A 26,902-nucleotide genomic window follows, 5' to 3' on the forward strand; every position below is an offset into this window, starting at 1 on the left:
CGTAACGAAGTTCTTTTGTTCTAGAAAAGACGAATTGTAAGGAAAACTGTGTTGCTGAGGTTTTTTTTGACTGTGAAAAGCAAGTTTGAATAGCTACAATTTTTAATGTAAAAGTTTCAGAAAAATATAAATATTTGAATTTAAGATAAAACTGCCAGTCAGCTTGGCTTAAAGATTCTTAAATATTTTTAAATAAGCATGAAAGAATACTTTCCCTACTTTTTAGCTTCAGCTTTATTTATGTATAAATCCTTAAAGCCTACAAGTTTAGCATTTTTATAGACTAGAAAAACAGCTTTTTGTTGACTGAAACTGGTATGAATTTGTACGCTAACTGCTTCTAAAAAAAATAAATCAGCCTGATTACTGACTAAAATTGAAGACCGCCTTCAATTGCGCATTTTTTTGGTAAGAAATCTATTGTGTTTACTTTACAAAACTGTGATTGGTGATATATATTTGTGGGAATATTTTGACTCTCAAGAAATTTTGGCACTCTGCATGCTAACTAGTGCTACAGCAATGTAACCATTTATCATTAGGGAGTCTTGAAGGTCTACAGTGTTAATGCTGCTATGCACTGCTTGATATGACAAGACTGGTGTTTCTATAGATTACTCATACATGGGAAAGGTCATACAAAACTGAATTCTGCTTGATGTAACCATATTTCTTAATTTGTAGTTTCTTAATTTTAAACAAAATACTTCCTCCTTGCTATAGCACGATTGAACTAATCCTCTTTATCTCGTAGCTGCAATTCTTCTGCTGCTCTGTTTTGTGAGAATAGGTTTATATTATCGTTTCTCTATAAAACTATTCAGAGGTCACCTTTTGATACATCATTTTTCTTCTCGCTTGCTCTAGTCACCATGAGGAGATTCTGTTCTCTGTGAAGTGGGAACTCTATGCTAATATTGTTTAATGTGTTTTCCACAGGGCTTTGCTATCAAGTAACATAAAGCGATGTTCAGGAAGTGAGGGTTACTACCTTTGTAGCTGCTCTCTGTACTAGAAGAATGTCATACTTTTACATCTTTTTAATGTTAATGAAGCTGTCTTACAAAAGGTTTTTGACTTTGTGCTTTATCCTGGAGAAAGCATAAGTGAAACCTTTACACCCACCACTTTACCAAGTGCTGCACACGATTTTATTTATATGAACTGCAAACAATATTGGTTTCTATTACACTCTTATTACCATGGCATTAAGAAAAATTGTCTTTGCATTTCTCTGATATGTCAGTTTGTGTGCTTTGACCTTCCTCTATAACAGTGTTCCCCTCACTTTCCTTTAGCAATGTAATTTCAGTGTTTATACTACTGAAACACAGTGATTGAAATGATTTACCTTGCCTTTTGAAACCAGCATTCTGGGCTTATGTCTGCCTGCTTTGGAGAGCTGCCTTGTGGCTTCAGAGCCTGTTGAAGGAAAGCCCAGCAAGGGTTGTTTTCAGAAGCTAAAGCTGGCTGCCCAGTAGGGCTGCTGTAGTTTTCACCAAGAAAACCTGTAGACAACTTAGCAAAAAGTATTTGCACAAATATTTTGTCTTTTAATCAAAAGAAAGAAGTTTCCTTTCAGAATTTTCTTTAAGCTCAATTTGAGGCTTTTTTCTCTGTGGAAAATACGTTTTAACAGAAGCACAGTCTGTTTTAGGGGATGGTTATAACATTACACATGGTATGACCTGCAGAGGAAAGAGAGATATGAGAAATTTGTGATTTGCATAAGAGTACTTTAGGACATGCAATATAATGATTTGTAGAGAGAAACAGCAAATTATACAGAAAAAAAAGACTATTCTATCTTATATCATGCTTAGCCACATAAAACTCTTATCAGGGCAGACTCTAGCTGCAGGGAGTAATTTGTGGAATTTTTTCTGCCAACAGATTTTTAAAATTTATTCAATATGCTAAAACTTTCTCCATTATATGCTGAAATAGGTTTTTCAACTTCTCTTGATGTAGCTCAATACCAATGTGCCAGTATTTCAACAGTTCTTTAGCATTTCTAATGTTTGCTGAGTAATATATTGTGACTACTTAGTGTTTTACATGGTGGTCTATGTTAGTTCTTGAATTATAGAATACCAAATCAGAGGGAACCTCAAGGATTATCTGGTCCAACCTTTCTCTTGGCAAAAGCATAGCCCAGGCAAGATGGCTTAGCACTCTGTTCAGATGAACCTTAAAAGTGTCCATTTAATGTGGGGAGAAAAAAGCCAGCTGTTTGGGGGCTTGATATAATTACAAAAATTATTTCCTTGCACTTCATCTGAACAGTCTTAAAATACAATATTTATTTGTAGCAATTGAAGTGGAAGGATTTCACACAGCAAATAAACCTATCTTTCCTAATATTTAGGATGTCTGAGCTTTTCTCAGTCTTCTCCATTTCTGACAAAGAGGATTTGCCTGTTTTTCTGCAGACCTAGATTTGCAATTTTGTTAATTTTTCTTTTGTAGCTTCAAGGCTTTTCTTCTTTTACGTTCTTCCCTCTTTGTAATGGTCGCTGGAATACAGAATGTAAAAGCAGGTGAGATTGAAAACTGCCCAGTGCAAGCCCCAAAAACGTTAACTCTGGTTTCTGGGTCTGCGTGTTTCACGTGCAACTTCCGAAGCAGCACATAAGGTGAGTCGTGCAGCATAGGGGGGTGTGTACAGCGTGGGGGACAACTCATGTCCACAGGAAGGTTAATGGTTTCGGAGAGACTATACAGATCATATACGCAGAAAAGAGAATACTGCAGTTACATGGTACAGCTACCCTGTTTGTAGCTTGGTAATGTATTTTCAACATCATACATACTTTTTTTTTTTTAAGGGTCTGATCCATTTACTTCTGTAAGTCAAGCAGTGTTTCAGGCATCACCTTCACTCTCTTGTGTACATATGTCTGTATATGAGAATATACTTACATATGTTCTCTTGATTTTTAGGTACTTTGAAAATTTTTCAGGCTACAAGTCATTGCCTTAATCCTGGTATTTCCACTGCCAATTCTATAACTGTGAATACTGTTCAACCTGCAGTTCTTTGTTTTTAATAGGTTATGATAACCAGAAAACCAGCAATAGAGAGAACAGAGTATGTAGGTGGGAAAAGGGTCCAACCTGTTTTTTAACCTCCTATAAAGGTCAAACAATCATCTGTAAAAACTCCTTTTTCCTGTAGACCAGTAATTTGGACACCAGCATTTGTGGTGAAGTTGTACCCTAGTCAGTACTGAAATATGTTTTAAGGCAATTATATCCTACTTACTGTTTTAATATGTTGCTCTGTCACATTGTGCTAAGAGTATAAATACTCTGGTGGGGAGAAGGAGGGAACAAAGAAAACCATTTCGTCCTTTACACACTGAAACCTTCCAAAAATTTGTTGTTGTGGTGGGTTTCTTTTCTTTTACTTAGTACTGAACACAAGATTTTTATGCAATTAAAATTACTGTCTAATTTACAAATCCTTTTTTGAATTATTTGTGAGAAGGAAGGGAATTTAGCTAGGACAAAGAGAACTCTAGTGCTATACCCAGTCAGACTTTTCATATATTCTATTCATCCACATGATACCTCAAAATTAAATTGTTTAAAAACAATGAGAGTCAATAACTTTTGGGTTTGACTTAATCTAATGGGCATTTAGTCATGTGACTCTGAATGGATATCAGATTTTCCTCAAGACTGTTAGCAGCTGCCTTCTGAGGAGTACATCAGCCTGTGGACAGAGCGGGGTACTGCAGCCAGTGTAATTTTACATTGGCACTCAAGTCTGCATATTTCACTATGTTAGAAAAGCTTAGGGGTTGTCGCTGCAACTATTCCTCATTATTTGGAAAGACTCTTTAGAGTTCTGGAGACTGTGCTCCATAATTGTTAATTAAAAAAGCTCCTCACTCAGTATAGCCTATTTAAAAAAAAAAAAAAAAAGCTTATGCATACTCAAGCAGGCATTAAACACTGCCTATGGCATTGTTCCACAACATTGCTGGCCTGAGGGTAGTGATACGGAATGAGTTGTGTGCTGCAAGCGTATTATACTTTGTTCTTTCCTTCAGCTTGAATTCAACTTTTTAATTTCCTCTGCCTGTGAGCAGTGTTGGAGGGTATCACGGGCAAGCAGTGCTCATGAGAGGTACGGATGGAGGGCTGGCCCGCAGTACATCTCCTTTTGCTGCCTCTTATCTGCCACATTTGTGCTACTCATTAGGGAATTATTCCCAGAGTTAACTAAATTCTATGAAAAGTTTCATAAACTGAAAGCTAAGAGGGTAGAAAATAATATACTGTGTTCAAGACCAGTCTTATGATGGTATTACTAGTGCACACAAGGGGGCACAGTTATGCTTTCCTGTGCAATTTTTATGTCTTATTCTATAACCTCTTTGGAAATTAAGCAAACATGCTCCTGTTCTCTGAAAATACTGAGGTGCATAGTGCAATAACATATTAAATTGTTCAAATTTTGAGTTTTGCATTTCTAAGGCTTGAAGCTATATTTTAAAGCCTATCTCTCTAAGCAATTTCTATAAAAGTCAGATTTTTAGATCTCCAAAATATATCAATACAACTTATCTCATGCACATATTACAAACTAATGCTTACACACTAACTATGAGTTATGTGAACAGTTCTGAATTGTTGGTTTTCATACACATTAAACAATTACAGCTGATTTTGATAGCCCAGCTCTCCTTACTCATCGGCTCTTGAGGAAGGTTAGTTTAATAACATGTACTATTTTAACTGTCTTATCATATGTTTTTGTAGTTTTATATTTACATATAGCAAAATAAGCATTTTTCTCATGCTTTTTGCTTTAGAAAACCCCAAACCTAAACAAGCACAACTCTTCATCGTCTGGTGGAGAGCACAAGTAATTAGTTGTGGTGCTACTAGAAATGAAATTGAAACACTGATGCATGAATGCTGAAATGTGTGTATCATGAACTGTTTGGAAAGCTTGTGTCCCGCTAATATGTGCCATCATTTACATGAAGCATTGGGTGAAATTGAAGCTACTAATTTTTTTACTTACTCTCTATGCAAAAATCTGCTCTTCTAGAAAAACATTAAGGACTTGATTGCGTTTTTGATACTTGAGGCTAGATCAGGTGTGTTTTCTAATTTGACCTGAATGATGCCTACATCTTGCAAATGTTGAGCTAATTCAACTCCAAATAGTGTGAAATTAAAGAAAAATTGCATGGAATTACATCTTCAAACAAAAATTTAAGTATGGCTACTTTGTGAGCTTCATTTAATTGTTTTCAGCCTTCCTTGGGAGTTGGTTCAGATAGGAACAGACTTAGACATGAAAATTTGATCCTAGATCCTGAAGTTTTTAGACAGGGACTTTGAGGTATATATATCTATTCTTGCTAATTCCTATTGTCCTCAATGCTGTATCTTGTTTTACAAATAACAGCAAAGTGAGATCTTTTACATGCACTGAAGAAAAGTAGTTACACCTGAATTGTCTTTGTGGCAATTTATACAAGTTAGCAATTATTATCCTAAATGCTTGTAAGTAGGGCTCAATCATATTGGAATGCAAACACAAAGCAATAATTAGTCCTCATCTCAGAGATGCTATAAGTCAAATGAGCCTGATGGGGACACAAGAGTAGTAAGCAACATAGTTGTAGCAAGCGTTCAAGTTGATGTTATGATTATTTAAATGATAGGATTTAGGTGATGTTTTGCTGAATTGAAAGCTGAGAGAAGGCAGTAGGTGTGTGTGGGGTCCTGCTCTTCTGCAGTCATCAAGGAGAATTCTGAATATTTTATTCACGAAGATGAACCTTTTTTTTTTAAATACAAAAGTGTGGAAATGTGATGAGGGAGGGATGAGAATGTCCCCTTGTGCTGGGCTTTCTCTGTTTCCAATAATTATATGTTTATACAGGAGCGTACTGATGTTTTAGGGAGCTGCTTCCCCTCCTAAAGACAGAGGTGAATACATTTTGGGTGCCTGAGCCTACCATAGGGTGCCAAAAGACTTGTACTGTAAAACTGGTTGGATCACGAAATCAGTAGGAAAGTTTGTGTAAGCACAGGGCTACATATGGTGTTGAAACAGTATCTTATCACTCTGTGCTTTTTGGAGGCTGTTCTGAACACCTCTTGGGACACCTAGACCCTGGCCAGCTATGTAGCTTCACCTAGCAGGTGTCTTCTTACTGAAGGCCAGCAGTAACCATTTCCCCTACCCTCAGTGTTTCGATGCTTTGCATGTCACTTGAAAATGAATTGGAATATGTTTCTGTGAACCTGCTACAGAAAAGACTACTTCTGCCTATATTTGCAAATGACAATGCACAGCAGAAAGTTTTGTTGCCCTAGAGAGGTCAAGACTTCGGTTTAAGAGCAAAACACTTTTTTGTCAAGGTAGCTGATATAAAGCAAGCTTGGATTTAAAGATGTTTGAAAACCTAGGGCCTGCTGGGTCCCAAATAATTTGCTGATAGTGTTGTAGTGTTGACTTAGCATAAAAATGCTGATATGTGCTTTGGCAGAGGCATAAAATTTTACTGTGTGCGAGGTCTAACTGGAAACCATTATAACAGGAGACAATTATTTCTAATACTTATTACTTTTAGTGTAAGTTAATATTATGCAAGATACAAACATTTTATGCATATAACTAATTTTCAATATGTACACACATTCATACACTTGTCAGTGCAATGATATTAATTATAGCCAACTGTGCCTGTCTGATCTTACAACCTTACAGTATTCTCCGGTGTAACAGTTCATGTTTTATAAGGATGTGAATTTCATCAATAATGTCTGTATTTCTTTCAAGAACGCCTCTGCAGAGCTCTAAGGAAGTCAATAGTCAGCTTATAGTCGCCTACTGCAAAACATCACCGTTATTTTTTAGGAAATAATTGAAATAAATTTTACGAAAATCTAGGCAAACTTACTTTTATGACTGTACAGCAGCAAAGAAACCTCCATAAAATCAACAAATATAATTTTGAACAGTAGATAGACATTTCTAATTCCTTTGAATGCAGCAAGTTTGTAATATATGCTGCTGCACAATGGTGTTAGTGGCCTGCTTTTCAGGACTCTTTCTTTTCTATTGAGTAAGTACCTTTTGTATTATAAAGATGCTTGCAGTTTCATGGCAAGAGTCTTTGTGAGAGGAAAATAGTTAACTGATTTCCATTTGTGATCAATATGAAGCTGACACAAAGTCTTTGCCTTAGCAGTTCCAATGGAGGTGATAAGCAACTAGATGAAGTGTTTTTACTGGTGTTATTTTTGCTCATTCGCTTGTGTGTTATATGTATGTGATGCAAAAGGGACTTGAACATTTTCTTTGTTTCTTCCTCTCTGCCTAGAGGAGCATGGAAAATTATTTTTTGATGTGTGACAGTGTCTCTGGTTCTAAAGGCTCTTTGTTCACAGAGAATCCAAGTGATGTCTCCCAAAGACTGTGTGTAGGTTGATGATGTTGCCTGAACAACACCAGCTGAAGACTTTTTTTCAAGAAATGATTGTCTACACTTTTAGCCTATATTGTTTTTTGAATCAGAGATTCTCTTGAATGATCTTTATGTATCATAATTGAGTAACTACATTCACAGCTTTGGGAGAATTCACAGGCAAAATCTTGTTAGCCATAATAAACAGTAGTCAGGTTAAAAATAAAGCCATGCCTAGATGGGCTGTTACTTCTAACACTACAGTCAAGCACAAAGAACATGCAGATCAAAAATAAGTGAGTTGTAGCTGTTTATGGAAATATAGCTAGGAAGAAGCTGTAAGGAGCTAGTTTTAGAGATGATAATGCATAGGAATCTCTAACTTGCAGCTGAGGAGATAAAAACACCTTTGGGACAACAGATATTCCTTGCTTCTAAAAAGGTTTGGCTTTTCTTTTAGTCAAATGTTTTACGAGAACAGTACCTCACCTTGGAACAGTTATGTGTTGCAATATACCATTGTGTGAAAAAAACCCCAAATCTAGGAAGGATTAAGGCAACTACTCTAGAAGGACTTGAGGGAAGCTGTTCTGTCAAATCAAGAAATAATCAAATGGAAACAATTTCTAGAGATTTCCTATTCTCTGATAAACCAAAGAATGCTTACATTGTCTGGCTTGAGAAATATAAGTCTTGATGTGTTGTTAAAACTGATTTTCCTAGTATTCACTGATATTATTGACCTTTTTAGATAGCTTCACGTGTTGCACAGAGTAATGCTAGACATAACTTTCATCAAAAACTAGAATAGACTGTCTGAACTGATGGAAGAAGAAATTTTACCTGATTACTGTGCACTAAATGGAAAAAAACTTTCCTTTTACTCAAGTCCTGTCCTGTCTATATGATTGTTAACTGTAATAACTGAGTATCTTAGCATTTAATCAGCTCTCCTCATAGAATTTGTGAAGTACCAAATGACATTTTATCTGTTTCTAGATTTGGGGATGGTGAGCACAGGAAACAAGTTGCTTAACATTTTTGAGCATCTTGCTTTAAGTTCCTTGCTCAGGATGATGGCAATTCGATTCTCTAGTGAGGCAGAGGTCTCCCAGGTTTCATTAAATTCTTGATATACATTAATGGAAGTGTTGGAATTAATATCTTTTTGGATTCCAGACAGAATAGCTTTTACAAAGCCAATGAGACTGGAGTGCCTCTTGTGGATGGCTTTCTGTGTATGTTAAAAAAGTGGTTTTCAGAAGTTTTCAAACTGACTGATACTGATATTGTAGTGGGTCTTGCAAATATTTAGGAAACACTTCCTTTAACAGTAAGACTGTCTCCAATTATGGTCCAAGACTTGGGAAATTAGCTCCACAACTTTGTCCTTGAATTGCAATCCTACCTTGCCATCTAATTTACTCGTTACTCTGTATACCTTTAAAATGGCTTTAGCATCTCTCTTAGTGGATGTTCTGAAGACTGGCACATGTATGCTGCCTTGAGGCTTTCAGGCAAAATGGAATTGCAAAAGTTAGTAATTTTACAAGTTACTGGAAACCTAGACAGTCCTTGTATTCCTAAGAGTTAATTAAAAAAAAAAAAAATTAGCTTGGCACAGTTGTCAGCCAATTTAAGGTGAAGATTTCAGAGATTAGTTCTGACAGTCCTGTGGAACACACCATATGTCATCTTTTGAAAACTGGAGACAGTATTCCTTCTGGTCTTTGTTATGAACTTAGTTTAGAGAAACGTCCTCTGTCTTTTACAAGACACATGGGTAGAAGGTCTTTATTTGAAAAATACAGATCAACAGTGTATCTTTAGTGAGAAAACAAATTGAATTATGCTGCTGGTTTTGTTCCTATAGTGCCTCTCAAGATTTCATCACAAAATAATTTAATTGTAATTGCTCATAAACTCTGTACATTGTTACAAGCTGTAGTGAAATCCAGCAGGGATGACTGACTAATCATTTTGAGTTTGCTTACTGTATTTTAGGATATATTAGCCTGATGGGATAAACTAGTAGCTATAAAAGAAGGTGTAGGATCTCTTGGCCACAGGGCTGTTTCTACGTGGGGAACACTGGACGAATGAGGCACAGTCTTCCTTTGACTGAAAGAATTGGCATGCCCTAATGCTGGCATCCCCCAGACTAATTACAGTGTGATGATATTTTCATTGTTTCACTGCTTTGAATATACTGACTGTTGCTGCTATGACAGAGAGATAGTCTTTAATATGAGAAAAGAGACTGGAAATAAATTGTGCACCCAGCTGCCTTGCTGACTGTATTTTTTGCTATCTGAGCCTCTTAAATGACAACTTGAAGGCTACCTAGTTGCAGCACTCTCTGCTCTGATCACTTTGAGTATATCTCTTTCATCTATCAAATAGCTAGCCAAAAACGTTTCTAAATAAAATTTTCAGTAGAAGATCCTGAAAACCAAATCTTTAGAGTTTTGACTGTCGTCCTTATGTAGTTAGTATTATGTATGCCAAATTAGAGTAAAATATTTGTATTTTATAGGTATCTATCTATCTTTATCAAGGTACCGTTGAGAAATACTTTTAAAGATTTTCCTTTCATTTTTAATAAATGGCCTCATTTTAAACAAGCTTCCACACTTTCTGTTATCCATTTGATCTCCCCATTTTTAATCAAACCTAAATTCTGAAATATCAGATTTAGGGATCATGCTAGGCTCTTCTTTTTAATTTAAAACTAAACCAGTAAAATAAAGGAGAGATCATAAGTTTTTTTTCTTTCACTGTCGAAAGTATTTCAAGAAACTGAAATGAGAAATATGACATAAATGAAACCAAGGTGCTGTTAGAAAGTACTTTTTTTAAGAAGTACTTTTTTTGAGACTGTCTAGGATTTAGATCAAGAGATTGGAAGTTTTTCTGACTTTGCTATTGATTTGCTAGGTGATGGTGTTTAACTTCTCTGTAATGTTTCTGCAGTTGCTCTTATCATCTAAGATTTTCATATGCTTTGCATCCATACTTTTTTTATTAACTGATATGTGGAGGGAAGGGAAAGTAAATAAGGTGCAAAGGGAGACACTCATTCCTTACTTATCTAAATACTATCAAACTATAAGAAATCCTCTTTCTGAAAAGAGTAATAACCTGCAGAATAAACACTGATAATTCTAAATGGATTGAAGTCTGCATATATTTAAGATGAATGATCAAAAGAGCCAAGTGGCACAAGGCACAAATGGGATACGAGAAACAACAGTAATAATGAAGGCAATTAGTTTACTTTCTCTGAGAGAACAAGATGCTTTCTGCCAACTGAATATCAAATTGCTTGGCAGCTGAGAATGGTGCATAAAGGGGCAGGAGCAGAGTGGTGAACTGGCAGCGTTTATCTTTTTCTCTGTTTTCCAAAGAGGCTCTGGGGCTGGAGCAGATGAGAGAATGACATCCATTCCTGGACAAGCAGGGCTGATCTCCCTTCCAAGACAGAGGGGACCTGTGCTTGTGAGCTGAAATTTGTGCATGTAGCTTTTCTCTGGAGGTTCTTCTGGAAGTGCCTCTAGTTCAGCCCCATGGATGAATTGGTACTTTCCTAAAAGCCAGAATATCAGGATGCCTTAATGTCCGATAAGATGAGTTTTTGACAAGGTGAATGAGTTGGAGAGGGTTTGGTGAGTAGAGGTGGATGTCTTCCAGAACATGAGGTTTGGTTGTCTGATTACTACATTGAAAATGTAGCTCAGGGTGGTGGCAAAGTCTGCCTGTGATGTGAAATGAAAACAGTGATGTACCTGCTGAACTGAAAGATAAAAGGCTATAAATGGTGCCTTGTGACTGCTGGCCTGTAGGAAAGGATTACTAATAGCTGAATAGCAACCAAATTTAAATTCTTTGATGAAGCTGTCCTTGGACAGCTTTGTAGTAAATACATTTGGGTCTTAAAAAGCAACTAAATTAAGTAATCCTCTCATACTCCAGAAGCTGTCCTGTGATGGAAACTCTTCTCAGTGAGGAAAGCTACTACAAACAGCTTTGATTTTCTGCTGGTAACACTGGTGATGATAAAGTACAAGTGCAAGGTTTTTTGGTTTTTTTGTTTTTGTTTTTTTTAAATATTTAATCTATGGTGAAATCACTTAAATTACAAAGTTCAGAACCTAGTTTTAAGAGTTTCAAGTAAATGAAGTACATATGACTTATGCCTGCTTAACAGAAACCTTTTCTTGTGTGCAGTTATTATCCAAATTAAAAGTACTTCTTTGTGCAATTTGTGCAGAAAAAGCAGGAACAGAGAGATAAGCCTCTGCTTTCACAGCATACATATGATTTATCAGGCATTGCATTCATTCCCTGGGGGAAGGTAGGTCAGCTGAGGCATGCAGTGGGGGATGTAAGGTGGTTATTTTTTTTTTTTTTATTGCCTCTTTTCTACTACCTGCAAGAGATGTTTCGTACACGTGTCAAGATAGCTTTTGTTAAGACTGTTTTAGAAATAGCACTCTTAAAAGCAAACTATAGGATTTGAAAATTGTATGTTGCTAGGATGAGTCCTCTGTTGTGGTAAAAAAGTACAAATTACTTTCACAGAAAAGACAAATTCATGAAAATACTTGTTACTGTGAGAGACGACAGTTCTGTGGTGGTATATTTCGAAAAGCTGCCAAAAAAATATGGTATGAATAACTAGCAATGCTCTGAAATGTCTAGTGCTGTGCCTGCAAATTGCTCCTTGGCATGAAATGTGGTTTGCAGCTGTTATAAAGGTACATCAAAGCCTAGGTTGAGGGAAAACGCAAACCGTCGGGCAAAGAAAAAAATCCCGGGTGCAAATAGTTGATCTGCCCAGAGTAAGACGAAGCCAAATATTGTTTGCTCTGCATTGTCTGACAGAAACATTGAGCAAAAAGTACATGCAGGCCAAATTTGCTGCTTGCATAAACAAGCTGAATGTCACTGAAGTCAGCTGTTTGTACCAACCGTGAATTTGCCTTCCAGGTTTTCAATGATTCTTACGTCCTTTAATGTCAGAACATAAACCACTGTTCATTACAGGGTCTAAATTAACTAATTATACAAGTTTCCTGTTTCTCACTCTAGAAGTGGAGAGAAAGCTCCTTGTTCCACCGAGGAGCCTCCTGCCCTGGTTTGCATCACTTGGCCCAGGGAAGTTCTCTGTGTAGCCGCCCACGGGCAGATGGGTATAGATGGTAGGAGTCCTTACCAAAATGTAAGGAAATACCACTGGCAAAGCCTACAGGGGATCAAACTGGAGAACACAAATGAGCTGTGATGCTGCAGCAGATGAGGTGAGGAAGTGTTTTGGTTCCCTCTCTCTGGACTGGGTCAGACTTCAGGCCCTTGGATGCTGCTTCTCTCTGCCTGGGTGCTTGTTACAGCCCTTAGCTCTGCACTCTTTGTTCAGATAGTCCCAGAGGTATTTTGAACTGACTGCTGTAAAGCCTGCCCTAATTTTGCTTGTCTTCAGCCCTGTCAAGTGGGTGGGTGAGTGATGTTGGGACTCTACACAGGAGCTCAGTTTGGGGCCCATCAGAAGCAGCACTGCTGCCACCCACACCAGCTTCCCTTCCCACCTCCTGTCCTGCTACCTTGCAAGCTGTGAAGTTAAATAACAGTGAATCACTTGTCAGTGGCTAATGGTTTGCAGGATGCACCTTGGTACAAAGGACTTGATCCTCAGCAGGTATAGAAATGTGCTGGTAATTGAAATCTATTTTATTATTCAAATTCCTAAGTATTGATACTAACACATTAACTTAATTTACAAGCTAGGAGAATAGTTTTGCCTGATAACAATGGCGTAATATACTATCTGCATCTGTTAGTAAGGTCCTCTGCAAGCTTGTATTTAACTCTCTCTGACATCATCTTGCTTTTATTCTATTACCCATCTTCCAACAAGGGCAAAAATTAGCTATTTTCTTTTACTGGTTCTGTTTTAAATGACTTGAAGTTCTTGGAGGACTGATTGTTTAAAATAAAATAGTATTAGAAAGCCCTCCCTCCCCAAAACAATGAAATTATTTAGGAAGGACAAATTACATTTTAAAGCTTGTTGGTTTATTTTCCACCTAGCCATCTGCAGCAGAACAATATGATTCTTATTACTTTCTGAACATGGTCAATTTTCTGTAGAGATTTTTTTTAATTTATACAGTTCTGTATTTTTCACAGGTGAAATGCAACATTTTGCTTTGGAAAAAATGTTTGGGGATATTTCTACTTAATCTTGTTCTTCTCATCTGCCTCATGGGTACTAGGAGGTAAGTCATGAGCTGGATTGCATTGCTTTTCTCTGCCTTCTGTGTTGCCATGTCCTCCAGGAGGGAAAAACAATAACAAAAAATATTTGAAATAGTTCTGACGCTGGGGAAGCCCTCATTTTCTGATTTGCTCAAGTCTCTTTCTTAACCTTTTATTACTACTTTTACCAGTTATTGGTGTACTCTGTGCTTTATAAGACATATGACAGAGACTGTGCTGTGTGGCTCATATATTTGCTTGAAAAAGCAGAATGAATGAAGCTTAGTTAAAGTTCACAGACTTAGTCCCCTACAGTCACATATTTAAGCAAGCTGAGTTTTTAGGATGAATTTGAATAAGAAGTGATAGTTTGATAGCTGTGGAGTGCTAATGAGAACAGAAGTTTTTGATTTGCCTGACAACAAAAATTTAAGCTCCTGAGTGAAAAATTGGCACTGGGGCAGAAGTCTCCATTTTTTTTTTGGAACTGTTTTTGCATGTAGTTAATACAATTGTTCTAAGAATTTGGCTTCAGTAAAAGGCATGAACTATCTGGCAGATGAGGATCTTTTTGCAACATTAAATAGTGGAGGCTGCTGTCTGTATTGACCTGTCAGCAGAGCCACTGCAGGGGCTCTAATTAATGTGGTAAAGCAGATTGCCATGCCAGTACTGCCCTAGAAACAACAAAACCTGCTTGTGAAACCTGGAATAGGAATTTGAGGAACAGGCAATTATCCTCTGATTTGGGATTAGTCCCCATCCAGAGCCATTGTGGAACATGCTGATGACTGAACTTCTGATGCTTTCTGGAAGGAAGCTGTTGCTTTTTAACTAGAAACAGTACAGAGATAAATATCAGAGCAGTGCCTGAATAAGCGAGAGACTTAACATGTGGGATTGAAAAACTGGTTAAATGAACTTTGTGCTTTGGCTTAGTAACTTCCTTAACTCTCACAGAATGTCTGTTTATAAGCATATTTAAATGCCTCAAATTTTTGTATATTAATGAAGATAAAATTAATTCCACACCTCACATGCAGGTACTGTGAGGAAAACTAACTCAAAGACTGAACAAGTCTATTTAATGGTGAGTGTTGTGTCTTAGAAATGACTTATGTGAAACACAGCCATTAGAAAAAAATTATACAATCTCCCATCTACTAGCGTATTTTTTGTGGGTTTTGCCTTTGCACGTAAATCACATCTGAGGCAGTCATCCTACTGGTTTCTAACTGGTACTTTTTATTCCATGTACATAAGCTTCCCTGCTTAGGTGTCTGATCCAAAGCTTACTGATAACTGAAAGACTGCTATTGAGTTTGAAATAGTATGGAGCAGACCCTTAATGTGATCTACCCTCATGAAAGAAGATACTAAACTATGTGGAACAAGGAGATTTTGAAAACCCTGTTGTCTGTCAGCGGGTCACTTCTTGAGCTATGTATCTTGATTTTCAGACCACTACAGTCAACGTGTTTATTTTTCTACTGACTATTTAAACAGCTGTATTTCCCAACTGTTCTTTGCTACAAAGTGATATAAGAGAGCTTTAAGTTTTTGTTGTTGAAGAAGGAGGCGTGACTGCTGTGAAGAGAGCAGGGAGGCAACCATCATTATTTCAGATAGAAACTGTGAAATTAATTTGATAAATAATGGACAACTCTTGGGCTTTGATCACTTGTTTTCTGAATGGAATCTCTATGAAGTGTGTTCATTTTACTTGGCTTTATTTTAAAAGTAAAACTCTATAAATTTTGAGAGAAACTGGAGGTATAACTTCCAGATTAATGGTATTTTGTAAGGAAGTTGTGTTCTATTTAATGTGTAGCTGGATTTTTCTAAACCAATTCAGTCTAAATACCTTGTAGATCTAGGTCTTAAAGTTTCATTTCCATTGGCGTTGATTAGTTTAGTAGATCTTTGGATAAATGTCTAAAGAGCTTGGAAGGCATAATAAGAATTTGATCCACTGAAATCTCTCAGAGAAAGATCAAGTTATGGGAAAATACTATTTTTACTCCTGCTTTTACATGTGTGAATATTACTGAAAAAACTTCTATAATAATGTTCAAGGAGAATGGGTGTTGCATCTATTATGCAATCATTAAAATGTTTCTAAACCAGATAAAAATAATGTACTCAATAGACACTACAAAATGAACTCCAATTTAATTGCTCTCAATGCTGTATTATATCACTCCCATATGCACCTTGCTAATGATTTCAAATGTTCAAACAAGCCATTTTTAAACTGATCAAAGTCTATTGCAGTTCTAACACTGATTCATTTCACCATCTAATCAGGTCTCTGACAAATTCCTAAGTACTCATTTCCTTGGAAGTAATTTGCAAGTGGTGCTACTCAAGATATTATGAATTGGTGCAACATGCAGCTGCCTGCTAATCAGTACTGCATGAAGCCTATGTTTAGAAAAGCATAAAGGATAAGTTCACTTGGTCAAACAAGTTTTTCATGTTATGACTATTGAGCAGACTTTGCATATATCCTTGAATGTGACTTTGCATCTGGTTCTTCATGTCTTTTGTAGATTTATAGCTGATTTAACACCTCAAGGTAGGAATGCCTTTAACATTCTTGTTCTTTGAATTTATTGACCACTCTTGTTCAGAAGAGGGTTGAGATGAAGCAAGCCTTTCTCTGGCACTATTCGTTTATATGACAGATGTATGAAGGCAACCTACAGAAGCCTAGCTTTAAACGACAGGAAGCAGATTCTGTGTTTGCGTACTTCCCAACCCTCTAGGACCACTGCTAACTAAAGTTGGGCTCCCACCACTCCTTGTGCCAGAGCCTCACAGCTCCCATTTATTTTTCCAATTATTCCATTTACACTGAAGTTTCAGGGAGTTCCTTCTCACCCTGCCTGCTAGTTGTGCTCAGTCTGTCTCTTACAAAGCAGTATCTCAAACAACAGCTTTGTGTTTTTGCAGTGTGTTCCTACAGGAGTGTTTATTTGTATACCGTAGTTTGTATATTTTAGAAAACTATTTTCTTGACCAAAGAGTTAACTAGAATTGTAAAGCTCTGGTAACCGTTCATTTGTACTGGTATTTCATCACCTCTTCTTTGTCTTTTATGTTGCAGTTCCTTCCACAGAAGGCTGTTTACTTATTTCAAATTGCTCAACATGCATATTAATCTAGACTATGTTGCAGAGATTAGTGAATTTCCAAGAATCTGACATTATTTTTCCAAGGAAGTTTCAAGTACACTTTTATTTTTGTTTGTTTCTTCATTGTAATATTTGAAGTTGGAAATAATTACTTTTCATATCTATTTTGCTGGCTTTATTTGAAAATGCAATCTCCAGCATTTTAATGGGTCCAAAATAAAAATATGCTCATTTTACTTACCTGTTCTTTGTAAATTTGCATTAGGAACTTTACTAATGTCAGATCTGAGCTGACATCAGCAGTGTAGTGTTTGCTAGCCTGCCACTTCTCCTCAGGAAATGTGAATCAATTAGACTAGAACCACCTAGGATGCCGACGTGCAAAAATTCTTGTAGCTCTTCATCGCTTCTTAATTTAAGAGACAGAATTCCATCCATAGGCAAGGATAGATACTGTGTTAACTAATGACTTGTATGCATTGCCTGTAACACTGCAGATTTTTTCCCTTAGTGATATTTTTAAAATACTTTCAATTGAGAGGAAGTTGCTAACTAGATAATAATGGGTTTTGCACACCAAATTAAGTCCAAATATGTCACATTGTTTACTTTGATTTAGGAATGCTTTAAACATCAAGCTTCATAAAATAACACACCTCAGATCTGAAGACCTCAAAGCACTTTGCAGGTACAAATGATTTAGGTAGAAATAAACTTCAGTGGGGGAGGATTTAGATTAGGAAATGCCTTTCAAAAGGAAACAAAGAAATTTCAAAAAAACCTGCAAATGAACTGTAATTTTGTTGTATCAGTTGACAAAGTGGCTAAAATGTCTCAGAAGAGAGTACAGAAAATTGTAGAGAAACCCAGTAGAACTGTGGCAACTCTGCATCTCTGAGTCAGAACCACTGCTAATCTTCATTCCAGTTGCCACACATGCACACATTTTGGTGTTTTGAGAGTTCGCTCATATGGGAAAGTAGGCATCATCCAGCACAGGCACTCTCGCAGGTTTTGTGATATTTATCTTTTAGAATTAGAAAGTGTCCCACTCCTTTGCTATTTTGAGAGGCTATTGGGTCATGGGTCCAATGGGGACATGCCTATTATCAGTAAGAGTTTGTTAGTCTTGCTGCACCAAAGCTCCGTCCCTTTTTCAAGGGACTGAGCCAGAGGAAGGCAGTTTTGTTGGCAATGTGGAAGGATCCTAACCATCAGATATCAGTACACAGTTATGAGTTCCTGTTCATGACATGCGTAAAGGGAAGTTTTAAGACTTTTTGTAGAGGAAATAGTTTGGAGATGTCTGTGTTTAGATTTGACTTGTGGAGCATAGGATTTATTTTCTCTTTGAGGAGAGAAAATTCTGGAGCTTTTAGTTTAATCCTTCATCTTTCCCACCAGTAAAAATTGTCTAGAAGTCCTGGAAAGTTTGAGGGTTGCATTTGACAGCGCTTGGCTCCAATGGCCTTCTTTGGAAATCATATAGTAGGCTAAGTTGAATGAATGCGTTTTTACTTGCACTGAGCTTCTGTGAATAATTATCTTGAAAAGATAATTGAAATTATCTTGAAAAGTATAATTTCATTAAAGAATTATTATAGCTCAAAGCACCTAAAATATATTTTTAGGATCCTTCTTTCAAATCTAGCAAAATTAGGCTGAAGAAAACTTATATTTAATAATAAATTACACAAAAGAATGTTTGTATTGTGAAATGAAGCTCAAAAAAAATATTTGAGCCTCAAATTGAGCACCAGGTTTCCAATTTTACCCACAGAGTTTTGGCAAGTTTCACACTCATTCGCCACAGCTGCAGTACTTTCTCAAATAGCAGGAATAAATCATACCTGAGAAAGAGTTGTTATATTGCACAGACGTAAATAATATTTATTTTTAAATTATAGAAATGAAAGAACTACAGATTTGGTGTAAATGAACTGGTGATATGAATGAAAATACCGCTAAAAATTCACATATGTATTTAAAATACTGTCTGCTTCCTGTTATAAGCATAGTGAAATACTGAAGCGTTTGATGAGCAACAGTATGGTATGAATCCAGTGCCACATTGAGTGATAAGTGATGTTATTACAAACATTTCCTGTAGTCTGACTTTTCTGGCCATGAAATATCGTGATTCATATTTAAACTTAAAATGAAATAGATTTGACTCTTGGCAACAGAGAGACTGCATGGATATGAAATAGTATACTAATGGTAGCTCCAGTCCCAAGATGTTTTTGTGGACAAGCTACCCTAAGCCTATTATGAGAAGAGCTACAGCAAGTTGTTATGGTAACTGGAGCTGTACAGTAACAGAGTAGGATTAAATACTTGATTTTTTTTCCCTGTGTGGACTTCTGTGAAGTGTTGTTTTCCTCATACAAAGAAGGAAAAAACATTTCAGAAGAAAATTAATGAGGAAATAGCCCAGTTGAATGTTTGTGTAAATTGGTTGTTGTACTTTCATGAAAGGCCTTGCCCCTGATAAACAACAGGTCTTACCTCCTTTCAGGTGGAGATGAATGTATTTACTCCACTGAAAGTCAATGTTTATTTTGATTGGATGTTTTTAACACACTGTTGCTTTTTGCTTTTCCAGTTTTATTATTTCCGGTACCATAATTATTTTATTGTTTCCATAGTTTTGCTTAGAGGATGTCTGTAGCATGAAATTTTGTGTCTCTGGGAAATTGTGCTTATGTTGCAGTACCACTGCAGTAGGCAGTTTGGAAGTTGGAAGGACTTGGAAAAGTTGTGGGCATGACTGATAGGACAGTGGCTATTACCTCCGTCCTTCTTCCAGAGCCTGGGGCAGCTGTGCAGCCCTCCAATTATTCTGAATTCTCTTTGATAATTATATCATTCTTTCATAGTAGAAAACTTGCTTCAACCATGTTTAACAGTGACGTAAATGTATTTTGATATCATATTCAGTATAAGTAATTTGTTTGACTCCTGCTTCTGTGTGCAATGCATAAGACTGCTTGCAATTGCTATTGTTGTGCTTGTTGCATCTCTTTCATATGTATTTATGCATTATTTTTGAGGAAGAACTAATTTTTTCAGCAGTATTTCATAATGTTTGACAAACTCCTAGTATGTCATTTGTCTTGTGAGAATTTTGATTACTTTTGTTTCATGAAGCATCTAATTTTTTTTTAATTAATTTTGCAGAATAAATATGCTGACAAACTGTATAGCACTTTTATGAGAATTCTGACCCTGGCTATCAGGGGCTTTTTTTGCATTTAAAATGCTTACTAATATGTTGCTACAGATACTGCAGTCTTCAGAGTTTAGCTTGCTACTAGACAGACTCCACAAATTGCCTTGAACCCACTGCTTCCAACTCAGTTGGATTAGAACCGGTCAATTGTATCCTGGGTACTTTACTCTTCACATTTGCAGTCCACTTGAACTATAGTGCTGCTCAGAGATAAGAGTTAAACTTTACTGGCCATAAAAGCAGCCCTCTAGTAACCTAGTAGACTTTTTCCTTTTTTGCAGTTAAAAGCTGTAGCTATATAAAACACTACAAGTCAAATGTTGAGTCCATGTCTTGCAAACATACAGGGGGTCTCCAGTACGTTGGTATTTTCTATGTTTATTTCTTGTATTGAATTCTCCTCTTCAGGTGCATAAATTTAAGTATGTGCCACTGAAAAATATAAGCTTGTTGACAAGGGATCATAAAGCAGAGGGTATATACATAATATGCCAAGAAATAAGAAAAAGCTATCAATATAAATTGCAAGATATCACCCTGATAGAGAATGATAAAATATGCATGGTTCAGATGACAATAACACAAATAAAATGCAGCATTTTACAGAAGCGAACCACAGCTCCTGACACAGCTTTGGCACTAGCATGCAAGTGGTGATTATTCAAATGTTTCCATGATTAATTCAGTTTGTATTGATGCAAATAATCCTAGAGGAGACCTGTGAGAGCTAATGCATTTTGGTTCTGTGGCTTTCCATTGATAGCACACAACAGCAAAGAGGAAAGTCATTTTCTTGATGTTAATAATGGGATTACAGAATCAGGTCATTTAAAAAGAATGGTGCTGACTCAGCTGTAGTAGTGCAGGGTTGAACCGTAGAGATTATTTCTTGGGCACGCTACATAAAAATGGATATCTCATTGCACTAAAGCATATTTGCTCCTTTGTAGGAAATATTTAAAGTGACAGAAGTTGATTTGATGCCTCCTTCCCTGCTGTTAGGAATTCTTTTATAACATTAGAACTCTTTCTGTTGAAGCACTTACCTTTACTTGCCTTTCTCTCCCCTCCATTCCAGGAACTGAAATTGGTTCCTTCTTTTATAATTCCCTGAAGGTCAGTGAAAGTCTAAGCAGATCATGACTGCTCTGCATGAATAACTGTCTCAGCCAACGGATCTTATTAAAATAAGTGATGACAGGGAGCAAACATTTCCTTTTTTTTTTGAAAGGATCACTTCATGGATGTCACTGGAGGCAGGCTCCTGACCAGCCCTTGCTACCTTAAGCAGTTCTAGTGTTAGACAGCTGTGCTTTTATTTTGCTTTTTTTTTTTTTTAAATGACCAGCCCAATAAGCTTAGCAGACACGCTGAAAGGTGTCTTGCACAAGTTCTTTTGCGAGAGAGAAAAGGGAAAAGCAAGTTGCTGCTGATTTTTTTTTTTTAAGGTGCAAGATACAAGTGCAGCACATAACAATTTTGTCTGTATGTTTAAAAATACAGCAGAGTAAAAAGGGATGTTTAAGGTAAAATGTTTAAAAAGAGTCTCTACTTGTTTGGGTTCTTTTTTGTTTGTGGTTTCTATTTGGCTTTTTTTTTTTTGTTACGTGGGTTCTTGGGGACAGGCTTAAAGAAACAGAAAAATAATTTTTGTACCTTTGCTATGTATTGCTTCTTCACTAGAATTCTTTTTTTTTTCTTTCTTTGGAGATGAAAGAAACAGAAGAGAAGCCCATTTTTCTTTCGTGGAACTACAAAATTAAAACTGAGTTGAAAGTTAAATGTACATTTGTCCCTTGATTGTTTCTTTTTAACATTGCATTTTTCTGGTCACAACTAAATATGTTTAAGTAATAAATTACTTGTTTCCAAAATAAATAAGAAAATAATGTAACACAGTCTAGGCGATAACACTTCTGCATGTGGGGTTGGTTAATGAGCTTACTGATGACCAGGAAAAAAAAAATGAGAGAGGAGAGCATTAGTGAAGTACATTAGGAACCTCATCTAGTAATTAGAGACATAAAGTATTTCTGAGATTCTGTAACAACATTGGGAGCAGAGAGACTTACTTTCTTCCTTAGCATCTTGGGTGGTAAATAATTGGGCTACTTTGGCTTGCCTGCACTTGAAAGTAAAGCTCATATTTTATTGCTGAGATTTTTTTTTTCCACATTTTGTGTTTTAAAATAGGTCAGATGTGTGCCACTCCCTTTCACTCTGTATTAAGTCATATCTCACAGCTGAAAACTCACTCTCTTCTCTGAGAAGGTTGCAGTTTGCTGTCAGGGAATACAGGCTTTGGCTGGGAGGATTAATTCTTACTGAGACTGTAGCATGATAGTCTTGCTCCTACAAGGAATTGTTCCACAAGTATCATGCTAAGATTCCTTCCCAAATGCTGAGATACTTTTTGGGTAGGATTTGGATGGGGGGTTTGTGATTCAGGCTTTGATGTTGATTCAAATCATCTGCCTCTTGTTATTCTTGCCAGGTTGGATTTGTACCTTGGTGCACTGCCAAGTATAAGCCCTGCTGTCCTGCTGATGCCCAGCCCATAAACGACCTCAAATGCTCCCCATTCAGCTTCACTGGCCTCGCTCCTCCCTTGGCTTACTCCTCTGGGTGCTAGTCTCATCTGCTCCTCTAGTTGTATTAGAGGATGTTAATGCAGTCATTTGCCTTGCTGACTACCCGCTGCAGTCCAAAAAGATTGAAATGCAAACACTTTTGAAAGGCTTCTTCTCTATTGCTAATGTCCAATTCATAACAATGTTCCTGCTGCCCCAAGGCCTGTCACAGATCCATGTGCAGGCAAGTGGGAATAAAAGGCAAGAGCCCTGAGAATCTGTACTCCCCTGTCTCGCTCAGGTTTCTAAAATGAGATTCACTCATGAATTGATCATAATTTCATGGAAAACATAGTTGAATGTCAAAATACTACTATGTCAGTCTGCACTGGACATCTGCTGAACTAAATTGGTGTTGTATACTACTGAATGCTGAGATATGTGAGATTTGGCTGCATCCAGGACAGTTTTTATCATATTTGTCCGTGCTGAAGGACTGGAAATTGGTATATTGCCTCAAAGTTTGCACAGGTGGGAGAATGACGTGGAAGAATGAGTCATATCAATTTGAAATCGGAAAGGGGGCTAAAAAGCATTGTTTCGATGTTTGTTTTTCCTGTTGATGTCGCTCCATTTTCAACCACTTTATTTTTCACCGTAGTTATTTTTTGCAAAGATATTTGCCAAGGATTAGTTTTTGTTTGGTTGCAAATATTGTATGGCAGCTGGAAGCCTTTTTATGCAGCTTTCAACAGCTGAGAAATTGGTTGTCAATGTGTGAAGAGTTCTTTGCTGGTACTGTAAAATGCCTTTCATTAGGACATTATGTATTTAAAGATTGCTAGCCCAATAAGGCATGTAGAATTTCCTGCTGTGGTCTTCCATGCAAATGGATATCAGGCCCTAACACTCTGATCCATAGAAATTTCTTGAGGAAAGACACTGGTAAGTATTACTGGTGTCCAACAGTGCATGGAAAACATTTGCATTTGTCTAAAAGTGATGGAAACCCTCAGGAACAGTTGCTAGATTAAAACAGAGCCAAAATCTTTGTGATTCTAGATGAGTTATTTGCACACAAATATTATCGGATAAGGTAGATGTTAGATTTTATCACTGTCTATGGGAACTTTCAAATCCAGGATTAAACTATTTTTCTTTTGGAAGAGAAAAGTAAAATATTGTTTCTTTATTTGTTTGCATGCTTGTGCAAAATTACAGAACACCAACAAACCATAAATTGTACTACACAAACTATAGATAGAAATCAGTCTTTCAACTCTTTTCAAATCTTACATGAAACTTTGAGATATGCTGTCTATCATAAATCTTGTCCCAATTTATCTCTGTTTCGAGAAGTACACTACTTACCAGAGCCTGATTTTTTGTTTGTTGCTATATTGGAAAGGCATGGCTCTCTGAATGTAGATGTCAAAACAACCGGTGAACTAGATGTGTTGGATCGAATAGGTCTAACTGAGGAAAATATAATATAACTTAGACCAGAAAGGAGCTGACACAGTTCTACAGTAAAGCCACTTGAGTGGTTTTCTGAAGTCAAAATGTCCATGGATAAACCGGCAATTTTTAGACCAATGGCTGGAAAGGAAGTGACTGACACTAGGGCTGCAAGAAGATCCCACATTGGCCTCAGTTTTAGGTAGTATTTGAGGGCCACTTTGCAGGCCAGGCGCAGCTCATGCTTTGAGATAAACAGTGGAATATACATTAAAAATACATTCCTCATTTTAATCTCTTAGCATTTCAGTTTGATAATGAAATTGACTATGGTTATTCTGCTCATGTATCCACTTTAGAGTTTAGTTGAAAATCCAGGACTTGTATATATTTGCTCAAAGATAAACATTAGTGTTAAGAACACTGTGTTTCTGCTAACTTTTCTCATGTTCTCACAGTCGTCTCAAGAGGGTCAATCTCCTTCCAGACCCACTTAAAGTTTACATGGAGATATTAAAAATATCCATTAGAATGGTGTAGTTGACTGTGGCATTATACAACCTGACAGTATCTAGAAAGAGCTGAGCTAAGATGCAAGCAATTTAATGCACAACATAATGCATTGATCTGTTTTATAAGGTAATATGAGTCCCATCAAAATGATCCAGAGGTAGGTGCTGAAAGCACAACAATACATAATGTAAACAAGACACATGCAAGGATTTTGGCGTAGACCTAAACTGTGCTTTGAGGTATTTTCAACTGCAATACAGTATTCTCTGTGAGGAAGATAAATTCTCTTAAGTCCTTGCATAACATTATCTGAAAGAACCTTTACGATTTCCTGTATTATTCTGTCCAGCAGATATGTCTTATTCAGAGCTTTGGAGTCTACAGCAACACAGTATGTTTAAACGTGAAACCTAGTAACACAGGAAGTTTTAACTTGGAAGAAGCAGCCATATTTAAATTAATACATAATTTACTTATTGAGAGGGTCTGTCAGTGGGTGATCAAGATGGATTGCAGGGCAGGTGCCCTTTGAGGGGAGCTGGGCTTGCTTATAGTCATGTAGAGGTTGTGGAGTGATCCAATAGATGTATACACCTCCTTTAAGAGGGGGAATTATGAAAATGAGAGTACCAAATGTTTCTCAGAAGGTGCAGATGACATAACAAGAGGCAATGACCACAATTTCTGCCTGGAGGAGGGGGATGTCGGGTTAGCCATCCTTCCTTCCCACAAGTGCAGTGCAACATCTAGGCAGGTGACCATCTTTTGGGTTTTCCTACAGATGACCCAATTCAGTTCTGCTGATAATCTTGCTCAGGGGGTAAGACTGCCTGGAGAGCTTCAAAGGTCTCTTAGAAACAACATTGCACCAATTGTTTGCAGTTTACTTAACCCAATTTGAAATCCCCAAAGGGTGGGAGTCCTTGAAGATGCTTGAAATCTGTGTCCATTCAGCATTTCACCAAGTACAAGTTTCAGAAGAAAGCCATCAGATGTAGGTACTTTGGCTCTCCAGTTAAGTGTTGCTCTTCAGTCTGAAGGTAAGGACTATTCCAGCAAAGTTGTTTGGTTTTTTTTTTTTTTTATTATCTCCTGTAGGAACTGCATTGGGAGTTGCTGCTTCAGATGGAAAGTATACTTTTTTGACCTTGACTTCTCTAATATAAGCACAAAGCAGCATGTTTATGCAGGGAAAAACAATCCTACCAGATCCTACTTTGCATATGTAATTTGGTTACAGGGAAGAGAATGAGAGAACAAGCTGCTTGTGGCAAATATAAATAAATTAATTCATTACTGCATAGCACTTCTTGCTGTGGCAAGATAGGGTGTTTTCAAATCTTGTAGTACACAGTCTTATTGTCTTGGTTTGACCAGATGGACTGATGATCTTTTGGGTCTGGCTATCTACAATGACATTTTAAGATATTTGGAATCTGCACTAGACATTTTAAATTCACCACCAAAGGACACATGTAAGAATGTTATTGGTTGTTTTCTTTTTTTTTTTTTTTTTTTGTGTGTGTGTGATTAATACTGTATGAATGTGAAAGAAGTGATTCCTGTTAAGCCTCTGTGAAGGTTGTACTGATGTAGAAATTCAAGCAGAGACACAAACCCACTTGCTATGGACCACACAGCAAATCAGATGCTTCATTAATTCTGATGATAAAATGGATGTGAAATCAATTCTTACACTGATCTGGAACAGCTGTTCAAGATCTTTTAACAGAACCCAAGTAATATCAAGCAGAAATAGCTCTCTAAGTAATTAGACACAAATTATTAAACCCTCCAAATGTAAGGTCATAGTATGAAGTCTGATTTAATCCTAAAGAGAAGAGAAATTTGAGAGGATTTAAAATATTCTTGATGTGTATGTGCAGTGTTTTTTGACTAAGAATTTGTTTTTCTCACCAACGTAAATGCTAGATATCTAAACAGGCAAGATGAAAGTGATTTCTGTTGGGGAGGTATAAGCAGTTAGAAACCATGCCACAGATGATGCTGCCCTAATTATAAGGACATTTTGTAAATGAGATTTGCCAGCTGGATGCATTTATTGATCCTCAATTGTTTTTGGGTTTATATGTGGTAGTGATGACTGAAGGACTGTCTTAAATTCTTTTTGTGTAGCTGAAAACGTTGTAATGGTTTATTTCCATTTGACTTCCATACTGCAGTACAATTTCTTTCCACGAAAGCTCTGCAGAAGAAATTAGCTTATCACAACATATCACAAAAGACAGCTAGATCCCTGTACATCAGGAGTAATATTCAAACATCTGAGAAACAAGC

This window comes from Cuculus canorus, chromosome 4, assembly GCF_017976375.1.
Source record: "Cuculus canorus isolate bCucCan1 chromosome 4, bCucCan1.pri, whole genome shotgun sequence".
Lineage (NCBI taxonomy): Eukaryota > Metazoa > Chordata > Aves > Cuculiformes > Cuculidae > Cuculus > Cuculus canorus.